Source organism: Mustela nigripes, chromosome 7 (assembly GCF_022355385.1).
Source record: "Mustela nigripes isolate SB6536 chromosome 7, MUSNIG.SB6536, whole genome shotgun sequence".
Taxonomy (NCBI): domain Eukaryota; kingdom Metazoa; phylum Chordata; class Mammalia; order Carnivora; family Mustelidae; genus Mustela; species Mustela nigripes.
The window spans coordinates 106,256,595-106,268,808 of record NC_081563.1 but is presented as its reverse complement, the minus strand read 5'-3'; the positions used below and the strand labels follow the sequence as shown (position 1 = coordinate 106,268,808).

Below are 12,214 nucleotides of genomic sequence, written 5' to 3'. Positions count from 1 at the left end.
CCAGAGGAACGAGACTTTGGTATCTACAACTGCTTCTGCCCATCAAGCGCTCGGACATCCCCCCTCCAATCCCCACACTGCACAAGCGGCCACGCTCACTCTTTCCTCCTGGCCGGCGGGACCTGCTTAGGCGGCTGAGCATGCCCAGTTTAGCAGCGAGCGTGGCCCCAGTCCCCAATGCGCAGGTGCCACGTCTCCGGGTTTTGGTGGCCGCCGGCCGGGAGGAGGAGGCGGAGTGGCCTGGGGGAGGAGGAAGCCCTCCCGGGAGTTCTGGAGCGGCGCGCTGAGGGTCCACACAAAGAGTGATGCTAGAGTCCGCACCGTTAGGGTCTGAGTGCCAGAGCGACTTGGATTCACTGGGGGCCGTTGTAGGGTAGGGGCGAGGCTGGAACTGGCTGGAGCAGCGCCCCAGCGTTACAGGGACGAAAGTCTGGGGGGGTTGCGTCTCCGAGGTTGCACTTTGGGAGAGGACTTTTTGGAACCACTTAATCTCTCCGTGGCTCAGTTTAAGCCTCAGGAAAAAAAAAAGATAATAGTAGTACTAGCTTTGGAAGATTGTTTTAAGGATTACATGAATAAAAAAGCGTTTAGAATAGTGCCTGAAGCACTGTAAGAGCTTAATGTGTTTATAAAACAAAATGTAATCAAATAAACACCTCCCCCACCTTCGCCAGTCGCTTTGGGGTGCCAGTTCTCTCCAGTCCTGGACCCCTCCGCTGTCCCCGCCCTACTCCTGCCCCAGGGCCCGCGGCTGGCTGCTGGTCTCCCAGCAGAGCAGGTTGCCACTCCCCCATACCCCCAAGCTTTTGCGCCCCGCGCCACGCTGCACGCACCAGGACCCAGGACCCCAGACCCTGGGCACGTGCTGCGGCGCTAGGGCTGCGGTGGGCGGCCGGGGAGACCCCCGAGGAGCGCGCAGCGAGGCGGCTTCCCCGGACGCCCCACCCACCGCCTCCCGGTGCGGCGCGCGACCCTCTAGGGCCGCCCGCCCCCTGCCGCGAGGCTGAGCCCCTGGCCCGCCCGGCACCCCCTCCCCGCCAGCCTGCTCGCGGCAGCCGGGCGGCCGGCCCTGCCCCTGCCCACCCCCAGCCCAGCCCGGGCGCGCCGCACTGGGCATGCTCCGTAGCCTGGGCAGGTTGGGGCTGCGAGGCGACAGCTCGGGTTCTGGAGCCGGGAGGCGAACGGGGAGGGAGACTCGGGGTTGGGGCAGAGGGAGCGGCCGGCCACGAAGGGGCAGCGGGACCCGGGGCCGGGGACACGCCGAACCCCGCGGGCGGGCGGGCAGGCGGAGCGGGCCGGCGCTGCTCCGCGGCTTCGGCGAGGAGCGCCCGCGGAGACCCCCCGCCCTCGGCAGAGGTGAGGATCGCGCGCGGGCAGGCGGGGAGGCGGGGGGCGGGCGGGGGCCGGCGGGAGGGCGGGACCGGACGCGCCGGGAGGGGGCTCAGCGGCCGGCTCTCGGGGATTGGGGGGAGGGGGCTGGTGGCGCGGGGAGCAGTAAGTGAGCCGCACCGCAAACAAGATCTCACACACACCACACACACACATACACACACACACGCGCGCGCGCGCACACGCGCGCACACATTGGGTCTCCAGGCGGCGGCCGTGGCCGCATCCCCGGCAGCAGCTCCGGGCAAAGTGACAGGTAGGAGAAGGCATTTCGGGTCCCGCCGGAGGATGCTCCCGCCCGCCCCGGCCCGCGGGGTTTGTTTGTTCCCAGCGGGTGCGTCCCGGACGCGTGCGCGCGCACTCGGATGCCCTGCCTGGGAGCCGGTGCAGGTGCGGGGTGCTAGGCGCCGCGCGCGCGGGAGGCAGGGGTCCGCGCGCCACCCCCTCCCCTGTAATCATCGCCTACTGGGTTTCCTCCGACTCCGTCCAGACGTTAACCGCTTCTGGCTAGAAATAGCTCGGCTCGACGTGTATATGATTATTTTGGTTGGAAATAGTTGGCACCGTGCAAAGCATGTAAATGTGTATGCATGTGGATCTTCTTACCTCTTCTGGGGAGGTAATAGAAATGATTGACCATTTCCACTTAAAACAACACTGACAGGCCAGCCAGCACTCGGTGGGGGGCAGTATTTGAGCCTCCTAAAAGCTTATAAATGATGGAGATTAAAGGTTTTTTTTTTTTTTTTTTCCAGAATTTTAAAGTTGTCTTTTCCTTAACTAATTAGACTCTTTCTATATAGTACAGTTCTTCTGCCTGTAGACTTTGCAGGCAGTACCGAAGTATGGAAATATGGAAGTCATCAATTTCCAATTGTTTCTAAGCGTGCCTTTATCTAGAGTCATAAAACTCGCATAAACTAGGATTTTTCTAGAGAAAATACAAATGCCTATTATATTTTCAAATTTATGCATGTATTTGAGAGAGAGATAACTTCCTACTCCTTTTTTTTTTTTTTTTTTTAAGCTCTTGTAGCGAGTCTCTTGTTATACACAGGAATTTAAAATTTAGTTTCGGTCAAACTATTAGTGGAAGATTGCCTTTTTTTAAACCATAAATGTGATACAGGGCGATCTATAAATTAGGAGTGTGTGGGAGATAACTGTTTAATAGTTCTGTTTGGTTGGCACTAATGTCATTCAAACATAGGCAGCCCTGTAATATCTAAAATTGAATTGAATTTCCTCTTTAAAGGGAAATCAGATTCATAAACTAAACATGACCAGGAAAAGCAACTGGTGACTTTACCTGGGCCATTGATGAGGAGGGTAAGAAAGTGTCTGAGGAACTGTGTTCCTAGGGGAAAACTGTGCCTCTGTGTGTATAAAATTTAACTTTATCCTAAAAGGATAAAAAACTAAAAGTTTTTTCAGGATACTTGGTTTCAAAAATATGTGGTTGAACTGAGAACCTAGGGTTGTGTACTCTTCAAACTTAAGTGGCCTAAGTTATAGAGCACAGAAATCTAGCTCGGTAGGGGCGTGTAGTTTAATCTGCCATTATTCATGTTATGTAATCTAGAATGATGTTTTTCATAGGACAGTCTTGCATAGTTTTCTGCTGGTGTTTTAATCTATTATGTCATCTTCCTTTTGAACTGTAGAAGTTTAATAAATGATTGCCATCTTGGAAGAACACCTGTTTTCATAGAAATTCACTTTAAAAAAAAAGATTATTAATTTATTTGATAGAGAGAGCGAGAGAGATCACAAGTAGGCAGAGAGGCAGGCAGAGAGAGAGGGGGAAGCAGACGCTCTGCTGAGCAGAGAGCCCCATGCAGGCTCAATCCCAGGATCCTGAGACCATGACCTGAGCCCAAGGCAGAGACTTAACCCTCTGAGCCACCCAGGCGCCCCAGAAATTTACTTCTTAAATGGAAGAGCATTTTTTTTTATTGGCATTTTTATTTCAGGAGACTTTTGCTGCCAGAGCTAGTAACCCTTTGCGTGTAACATATTATGGCATAGCTCAAGGTATCCTCTAGTAGATTAACAATTATACATCCCTCCAACTGTGATTACTCAACTATCAGAATTTCATTTTGATTTAGCTTTGATGATATCACCGCCCAGCTTTGAATTAATGGCTGTTGAAAATGCTATTCTACAAGTAACTGTCAAAACAGAATTTCTAAGACTCCATTTGATCACTGAATACACATTTCTATCTGTCGGAATAATGCTACCTTTATTTTACAAATGCACACCCACACAGAAGCGCTTTGTTCTCAAATACTGTCTTCTGAGTTTTATATTTGTGTGCCTGACAATGTGAATGATATTAAACTACTCAACCCCAGAATCTTGAGGTAGTGTGTTTTCGCCTATGAAGGAGCGAAATAGGGAAGTTTAAAAAGTGGTAAGGGTCTCTGCTTAAAAAAAAAAATAATAATAAAAGTGGTAAGCGTTATGAAAAGCTTTTGCAGAAAATGAACTTTAAGAATCTGTATCACTTTGAGCGATTTCATATCCAGCAGAGACCTAGCCAATGCCTTTTGCCCGCTATTTTATCTTTCCCAAGAATACATCCAACTTTCTTGGCCTTATTGTGCACTGATGATTTTGACATCAGGGGCCAGTTATGTTTATTAGGAATTGAAATGTGTTTGCCTAGTAATCCCTAACCCACCCTCAAAATTAAAATTGTAGTAAAATTGCCTTTCAGTGCTGCCCTGTTGTGTTGTTTTCCTTGAACGGATCACATTGGCATGCTAATTTGTGAACGGATGTGATATAAGTTAGGCCAATTTCTGGATGTTGTGTTGCATTTCCATCCTCAAACTTTCAGATGTAGCCAGCCGCCTCAAATATCACAATTAATAACTTTTGTGGATTTTTTTAAAAAAATGACATTAGTCATTAGCTGCTGAGTTTATTTGATTTTTAAAATTTTAAAATCTTACATCGAGAATAAATTATACCTTTTTGTATCACAGGACTTAATGTAGTCATAGGAAAGAAAGCTTATGTATTTCTCCCCTTCTCCCCAAATGCCCTTAGTAGTGAATAGTGAACTCAAACATTTTGGAGGAAGCAAAAATATTCTTTGGAACTTTAAATTATTTAGCAGATTGTGGCTAAATTATCATCGTTTGTAAGGACCACTTCTAAAGTAAGGATGAAACAGCCTGTTTATTAGCACTTGTGACCTAGGTTTTTAATAAACTGGCTATCGCAGTAAGTCTTGTAAAACCAAGAACTTCTGCGTTTTATATGCAGAATGAGGTCAAGGACTAATGGAGCTGCTTTAATGATCACACTTGGTATTTCATGTCCAGACTGAAGTTTCTAAAATAGATGCTTTTCACCTCATAATGTGAACTTGTAGGCCATATTAGTGTCTGCCAAAAAGACTCATCTACCTCTCAAGAAATAAATACAGCTTTTCACTGCCAATGGTGGGCAGCAGCGACTTTCAGTGGTTTTGCTGGTGCAAGGACACTGCTTAGTTCTCAGTACTGTCCATTCTGTATTTTTCTACTCCCTTGCAATTGTCAGGAAATGTAATGACCTTGCATAGGTCTTTCCTCCATTCCTTAGTATTTGTTCTTCTGTGTAACTGTTTCTTTTTGGATAAAGCCTTCCCCCTTCAAGTAGAAATACTTCCTCAGGGTGTAATACTGTTTATCTAGTTATACCTTAGAAGCATATGAAGGTCTAGCACATTCAGAGGCTATGATTCTTTCACTAACCAAATAGAAAAATGGGTGGTTTACTCCACCCCAGTGGAAGCAGAGCTGGGTGCTAACGCATCAATGTGTAGATGGGTGAGAAGTCTGTGCAGCCCTCATCAGAATTAAGCCTGCCTTAAAAAAAAATCACCCAGAGTCACTTTTATTCTCAAGGCCCATTGCACCCAGTTGCAAACAACCACCCTCAAGTCCCACTTTGTAAAAGAGGGTTGGAAGCTCATGCCTTTGGATGCTTTTCATATGCTCAAGGTGTAACTCAAGTTCACTGAGATAGTGTTCACAGATCTCAGTTGGGAGATCCTTCCATGAAGGTTAGCAGGTTTTTTTTTTTTCTCTGCATGAACTCCCTTACTTTTTCTTTCCTTTTCTTTGAGGAATCAAAATAGTTGAAAGAGACAGAAATCAGAGGAATGTGTTTCTCTGAACCCCTTTCTAGCCTCCCACCTAAAACCTTCTTTGAGAAGGTCACATACCATGTGATGGCAGGATAGTGTTATCTCACCCGTTGACTGGGAGTCTCCATCACAGCTCTTCTCCCGTGATCCTTTGGGATTCTGAGGGTTGGGAAATTCTACCTCTAGCGACCACATTACCCTTGGGGTCAGGCAAGCCATAGCTTTGAGATACATTGCCCTCAAAGTTTTCTTTTGCTCCTGAACAATTGGGTGTTTCTGGCTCCCTGACATGACTGAGCCACCTCTTCAGAACAAGGGGAAGAAAGTAACTTGATGTCATTCGTTATTAACAGGTCATCCAGAGGAAAGAGACCGCAGACCATTAGATTTATATCTGACATCTCATGCTGCCCTTTGGAGCAAGAGTCCTTCATCTCGGGTCCACCCTATAATGGTCTGAGGATGGAATTTGGTGGGTTGGTGAATTTAGCTGGCAAATGAATTACGTCTTTATTTGCATTCGCTTCCAAATGATGATTAGGCTAAGTATTATTGTCACTCTGGATCTTGGCTTTAATGGGTTGAAAAAGAAACACATGCATTACTAGGTATGCCCAGATTTAAAAAAAATTTTTTTTTTTGATAAGTATATTCCAATATCCGTTGTTTTCCTTTGTGCTTCATTTTACACATTTAAAAATATTACATTCATAGGGTCTATATCATTCCCCAGATTTGGCAGAGGGTGGGCTTTGTGACCCACTGAAGGTAAAGGACAACTGCTCTAGAAACACTTTGTCTTAGATGCAGCTGGGGTCTAAGTGGGGGGGCTGCCTCGTGGGTTTGCTTTCAGCAGGTGCAAAGTTGCTAAGACCCTTGGGTGTTGGAATCAGGCAGACCTGAGTTTGAATCTCAACGATGTCCTGTATTAACTGTGTGATCCTGGACACCTACCCACTTGCCCCATCTGTAAAATGAGGAGAATAACCCCATAGGGCAAAAGTGCACAGCACACTGTACTGTGTCTCATGCTGGGTACTGTATTTCTGTTGCTTTTGCTACAGACAAGATTAGTCTTTCTCCTCATATGCTAGTATTACCGCTCACTCTCTCCTTCTCTGGAGGGGCAGATGCCATTGACGTAGCCATACAAAGTAGGCTGAGTCAGTTTCTATAAAACTTATAACAGAGGTTCCTTGGCTGGCTCAGTTGGTTAAGTGTCTGCCTTTGGCTCAGGTCATGATTTCCAGGTCCTGGGATCCGGCCCCAGGACAGGCTCCCTGCTCAGCAGGGAGAGTCTGCATCTCTCTCTCCCTTCACCTACCCCCCTCCCCAAACCTGCTCATGGTGTGTACTCTCTCTCTCTTTCAAATAAATAAAATCTTAAAAACAAACAAACTCATAACAAGAGATACTTGCTGTGCCCCTCTGCAAGTACAGAAAGATCTGGTCACCTTTTTTTTTTTTTTTTAAAGATTTATTTATTTATTTATTTGACAGACAGAGATCACAAGTAGGCAGAGAGGCAGGCAGAGAGAGAGGAAGGGAAGCAGGCTCCCTGCTGAGTAGAGAGCCTGATGCAGGGCTTTATCCCAGGGCTCTGAGAACATGACCTAAGGCGAAGGGAGAAGCTTTAACCCACTGAGCCACCCAGGAGCCCAAGATTAGAAAGTTTTGTTACATAGGCCTTTGTGCACCTGTGCAGGATTTTCTTGCGGCTGAATTCCTAGAAATAGAAATAATTGGTCAAGAGGGTATGCACATTTTCCATTTTGAGAGAGCACTGCCAAATTGCCTTTAAGAAAGTCCTCCAGGGAGTTTCTATCTCGTGGAACCTCAAATTATGAACATATCCTCTAATTGAAGCATGCCCCACATTGTTACATTAGTTCACTAATTCAGTCAGATTTCAGTTGTCAGTTATATACAGTGCATGAGGAAATGATGGAGAAATAGTCTCTGTTCTTAAATTTCTTGATAATACAATACTTAGTCAGAAGGAATTTCTCAGTTAAGAGGCCAGTTTAGAAACTCTTTAGTAAAAAGATACCTTGCGGACTCAGAATTGAAAATCTGGGGCGCCTGGGTGGCTCAGTGGGTTAAGCCACTGCCTTCGGCTCAGGTCATGATCTCAGGGTCCTGGGATCGAGTCCCGCATCGGGCTCTCTGCTCAGCAGGAAGCCTGCTTCCTCCTCTCTCTCTCTCTGCCTGCCTCTATGCCTACTTGTGATCTCTCTCTGTCAAACAAATAAAATAAAATCTTAAAAAAAAAAAAAAAAGTGAAATCTTTAAAAAAAAAAAAAAAGAAAATCTGTATTCTGATCAGTTTGGTTTAGCTGTGGAATTCTAGATCACTAACAGCAGGGATGTGTCATAAACACCCTTGAATATATGGTAAAAGAAGAGAGGGACTGCACAGCCAACAGGGGCTGATTTTGACTTGGGAAAATCAGTTAGTTTCAATGCTAAAAATTCTGTCCAGGTGTATTTATAGCTTTCAACTTTCAAATACTTAAGAATCTCATTTACTTTCTACTTAGAGAATTGTAAGCTTCAGAGATAATGCTATTTTATTGAGTTCTATTGTTTAGTAGCTACCTGAAGGTAATTTCCATAATATTTAGATCTTATATATAGACAAAGGGCTGTTATATACATTAGAGACTCTTCTTTATTTTCATTTTGAGAGATATTGGGGAAAATACAGAAAAATCTAGGTCACTGATTCCCAAGTTTCTCCAAAAATTGCAACTTCAGTAACTGTAGTTGTTACCAATAAGATGAAGTGAATTATTAGTACTTTTTAGAATTTTGTGCCATCCTTTGAAAGACTTGAAGTCACCTTAAAGTGTCACAGTATCTGGTTTAATAATCTTGATGTGGATAAAGAGTAGGAAAATGAGATGTTTCTGTTTTCAAGGATGGATTTGGTTCTTTTCATGTTTCTCCGGATATCCGTTTTTGAGAAGAATTCTGGTTAGGTTTGGCAGTGACATTCAGATTCTGATTGTATGCCTTCTGCATGTTTATTTTTACAGCACGCTGAATTGTAGAAATATGGTAGGATTCAGTTCTCTTTCCTTGGCATCGAAACCTTGTTATTCAAGAAAGTGTGTACTAGGTTTTTGCTCATGGAAATGTGACAACGATTTACAGTTTACAGTTTCTTTTGATCGTGTCTGTGAAAGCCACAGTGGAAGGCCTCCCCTGGTCTGTCTTTAACTCCGTGTCATTTAGGGCCTGCCAAGGAACAGATGGCATGTGTAAACTGAGTCCTCTGTGGAGGGTTTAATAAAGGGACCTTTTGGAAGGTTTGGGCAGGTGTAGGGAACACAACCAGGCGGGGGCTGCAGGAGGACTTAGTAACGATGGGGAACGCTTCTTGCCCTGAGTGGAGGGGCAAGAAGGCTGTCTGGCAAGAGCTGTGTCCTTTTGTAGGGAAGACACAGTCAACCTGTCTTGTGCCTGTAGGGAGAGAGTGGGGAAATAAATATGCCTACCTCACTCTTCCCTTGCCTTCCAAACTTCTGACTGGTCTCATCCTTTAGGTGAATCCATACAGAAGCCAAGGGGCTTAGGCAAGGAGGCAAGGCTGGAGAAGCGTGGCAAATGGGTAGGGGGAGGCAGATGGCCAACGCTACCCATCTGCCATCCAGAACAGAGGTTTCAGAGGTCAGGCCAGGGTGGAAAACCTGGTTTGGGGGACAGAAAAGAGAAAATATCTACAGTGGTTAAATTCAAATTGAAGGTAAGAATGTTCTAGAACACCACATGGCTGATACCAGTATGATTTGTGGTGGGCCATAGAGAAACTCCCTCACCCCCGCCCCCACAAAAAAAATTGTTGGTCCATTTGAAATGGATTGTGTTTCTTGGCATATGCCTAGAATGGGAAACTTGATGTGTTTATCTGAAGATCCCAGAGTGTAGGCCCTAGACAGCTGAGATAGAAGGAATTAATAAAGTCTGTCAATATGGAATTGGATACCTAAGATATAATTCCTTTGCTTTTAATATTTTATGAAAATGTTTTATTTAAAATGTCAGGTACCTAGGGGAAGAGACTAGGAGGAAATTAAGGTTATTAGCAGTAATTTTCCTTCAAAGAAGTCAATTTAACAGAATCATTAGCATCTCTGAATGGAAATGAACAAGCTTTATTTTCCCATTTGTTCAACATGGCAGGAAGGCTCGGAGATTTTGGGTTCATTTATTTTCTCATTTTCGTGGCCCTGTTGTTTGAAAAGATGAAAAGACTGCTCTGTTTGGTTTGTGTACTTGTTCTGAATGAACAAGCAGTGAAATTTGATTAGAATCATAAAATCATACTGCTGAAAGGAATATCAGAGTTCATCTCTTCTTACCTCCAAGTGTTATGGTGTAAGAAACTAAGTTATTAGCATTTGCTGCTGTGCAAACTCTCTGAGTTGGTGACTCTAGGGAAGTCACATCACTTTGCCAATCTGAAGGAATTACACTAGGTAAGTTCATTTTTGCTATTCCCTTACAGACTCTGGAAGTTTGCAGTGTTTGCAGTGGCTTGCTTGTCCATCCTATACAATTTTCATATAGGAGAGGCAGAGCTGTGACATCTGGTCTACCACCCATCCCTTAAAATGGTGTTCTCTGGAGGTCTCTACCTTGCTCATGACTCATCTTACTCTATTTACTTTCTGTATAAGATTAACTCCTCTACTTCTACCATTTTTTTGCAACCTATTTACTGATGACTCCTCTGTCTCTGACCTCTTATCCGATTTCCACTCATATCCTGTTGTCTGCTGGATTCAAATTCTAGAGGATACTCTCAGATTGGTGTATCTAAAAGAGAAGTCCTCAACTTCACTCCAAATCCATGTCTCATCCTGGGTTCTAAATCTTCATGAAACAAGCCACTGATCTCGTGAGTCTACCCTATGACTCTCTTGCATTTCTGTCTGTTCCTGCCCATTCCGGCAGCTGCTGCCTAAGAGTTATTCACAACATTCTGTGCCTTGATTGTTCCTGTAATGTTTCAGTCGGCTTCCCTATTGTTCTGTCTTGTTTATTCCTCATTCATGTGTTCTACTGGCCCTTGAGTGCCACATACTGTAACAGTGAGTTGTAGCTCTTGCCCTCAAGGGTTTACAGTTTACTGGAGGCGGTAGATAAACAGCTACTTTATAAATTTACATCCCAGGGCATCTGGTGACTCTTGGTTTCTGCTCTGGTCATGATCTCAGGGTCGTGGGATCAAGCCTGGATTCTGGCTCTGTACTCAGTGCAGAATCTGTTTGGGATTCTCTCTCCCTCTCTCTCAGCTGCTTCCCCTGCTCGCTCGTGCATGCATGCACACTCTAAATAAATAAAATCTTCAAAAAAATTTTTTTTGACATAGATCACAAGTAGGCTAAGAGGCAGGCAGAGAGAGAGAGAGAGAGAGGAGGAAAGAAAGAAAAAGAAAAGAAAAAGGAAAGAAGCAGGCTCCCTGCTGAGCAGAGAGACCAATGTGGGGCTCGATCCCAGAACCCTGGGATCATAACTTGAGCCGAAGGCAGAGGCTTTAACCCACTGAGCCACCCAGGTTCCACTTAAAAAAAAAAAAAAAAAAATCTTAAAAAAAAAAATGAATTTACATCCCTGCTGCTTTACTCCATTCTCCTTACTCAGCTAAAGTAATTTGCGCAAAACAAATCTTTCTATAGCATTACCTCTAAAATGCTTCAACAGTTCTCTATTGCTTTTAGGACTTAATTCTGTTTCCTTAATTTGCCAAATACAAGCCATTCCATGACTGGACTGCAACAGTGAAGTTTTAATGTCTTTGTTTTTGTCACCTATTTTAAGCTGTATTAAAGTTCCAAGACCATAAGGTCTGTGGCCATAGTGCCTTTGCTGACTTTGCGCCCAACTCCCTTCTGCACCTGGCTGAACCCTGCAGGCCTTCACAGGACCGCCTTCCCCTAACCCCCGCCCCTCCCCAGCTGTCCTCTTCCCTGCAAATCCTGCCTAGATTTCAACTCCAGGTTGGATATCCCACCTTAGTCCTACTGTTGCATGGTTTGCAAATTTTAGCCACCGCATGCCTTCCTTGGGGGAAGGGAAGAATCTGGTGCATATGAGAAGACTAAATCATTGTGTCTTAAATGATTGAACTAAATGCCATGATCACAGAGTCTGTAGGTTGGGCAAATTAGGTAAGCAATCTGATGAATAAGCAGAAGAGGTACCATGTTAAATAAACTGAAACCATCTTCAGACTTACTACAGAAGGAAGAAGTATTCCATGATTATTTACACTGGCCTCTGAAGGGTAGCACAGTGATCAGTTTGGAAAGATGATCAGTAATCTGAAAACTCTGCATTCATTAATTCTGCTAACAGAAGTTCTGATCAATTGATAGTGTGCCAGAACCAGAGGAGACATTTCCCTGAAGATAGGTTATTGTTTACTCCTGCTGAGCACGCTCTCACATGGTTGTTCCTACTTTACGAATTAGATTTTAATCAAGTTATGCTTATTTTTCTTACAATGTGTTAGATCTCCGAAGCAGAGACTTTTGTAAATTTCAAACTTGGTTAGAAATTCACAGGAAAAAAGCATTGATTTAATCTGATTATTTTTATGAAGTGGGACTCTTGGTAATCTAAAATGCTTTGTATTTATTTTCTTAGAGTATTTTCTTTTCAGAAATGGTT

At 44.5% G+C, this 12,214-nt stretch overlaps 1 protein-coding gene across 5 annotated transcripts in view; it reads left to right on the top strand.

The window, feature by feature from the left end:
* Nucleotides 1-1,223: 1,223 nt before the first annotated feature.
* The window catches only part of PLCB4 (phospholipase C beta 4), a 409,496-nt gene continuing 398,505 nt past the window's right edge, over nucleotides 1,224-12,214 (top strand). For 2 of the 5 annotated variants that reach the window (XM_059406553.1, XM_059406551.1), the window contains exon 1: nucleotides 1,228-1,356. The gene's annotated coding sequence lies outside the window, so the exon portion shown is untranslated. Of the gene's footprint in view, nucleotides 1,357-1,481; nucleotides 1,646-12,214 lie in introns of those variants that run through there. The other 3 variants (XM_059406549.1, XM_059406552.1, XM_059406550.1) reach the window with 3 other exon arrangements.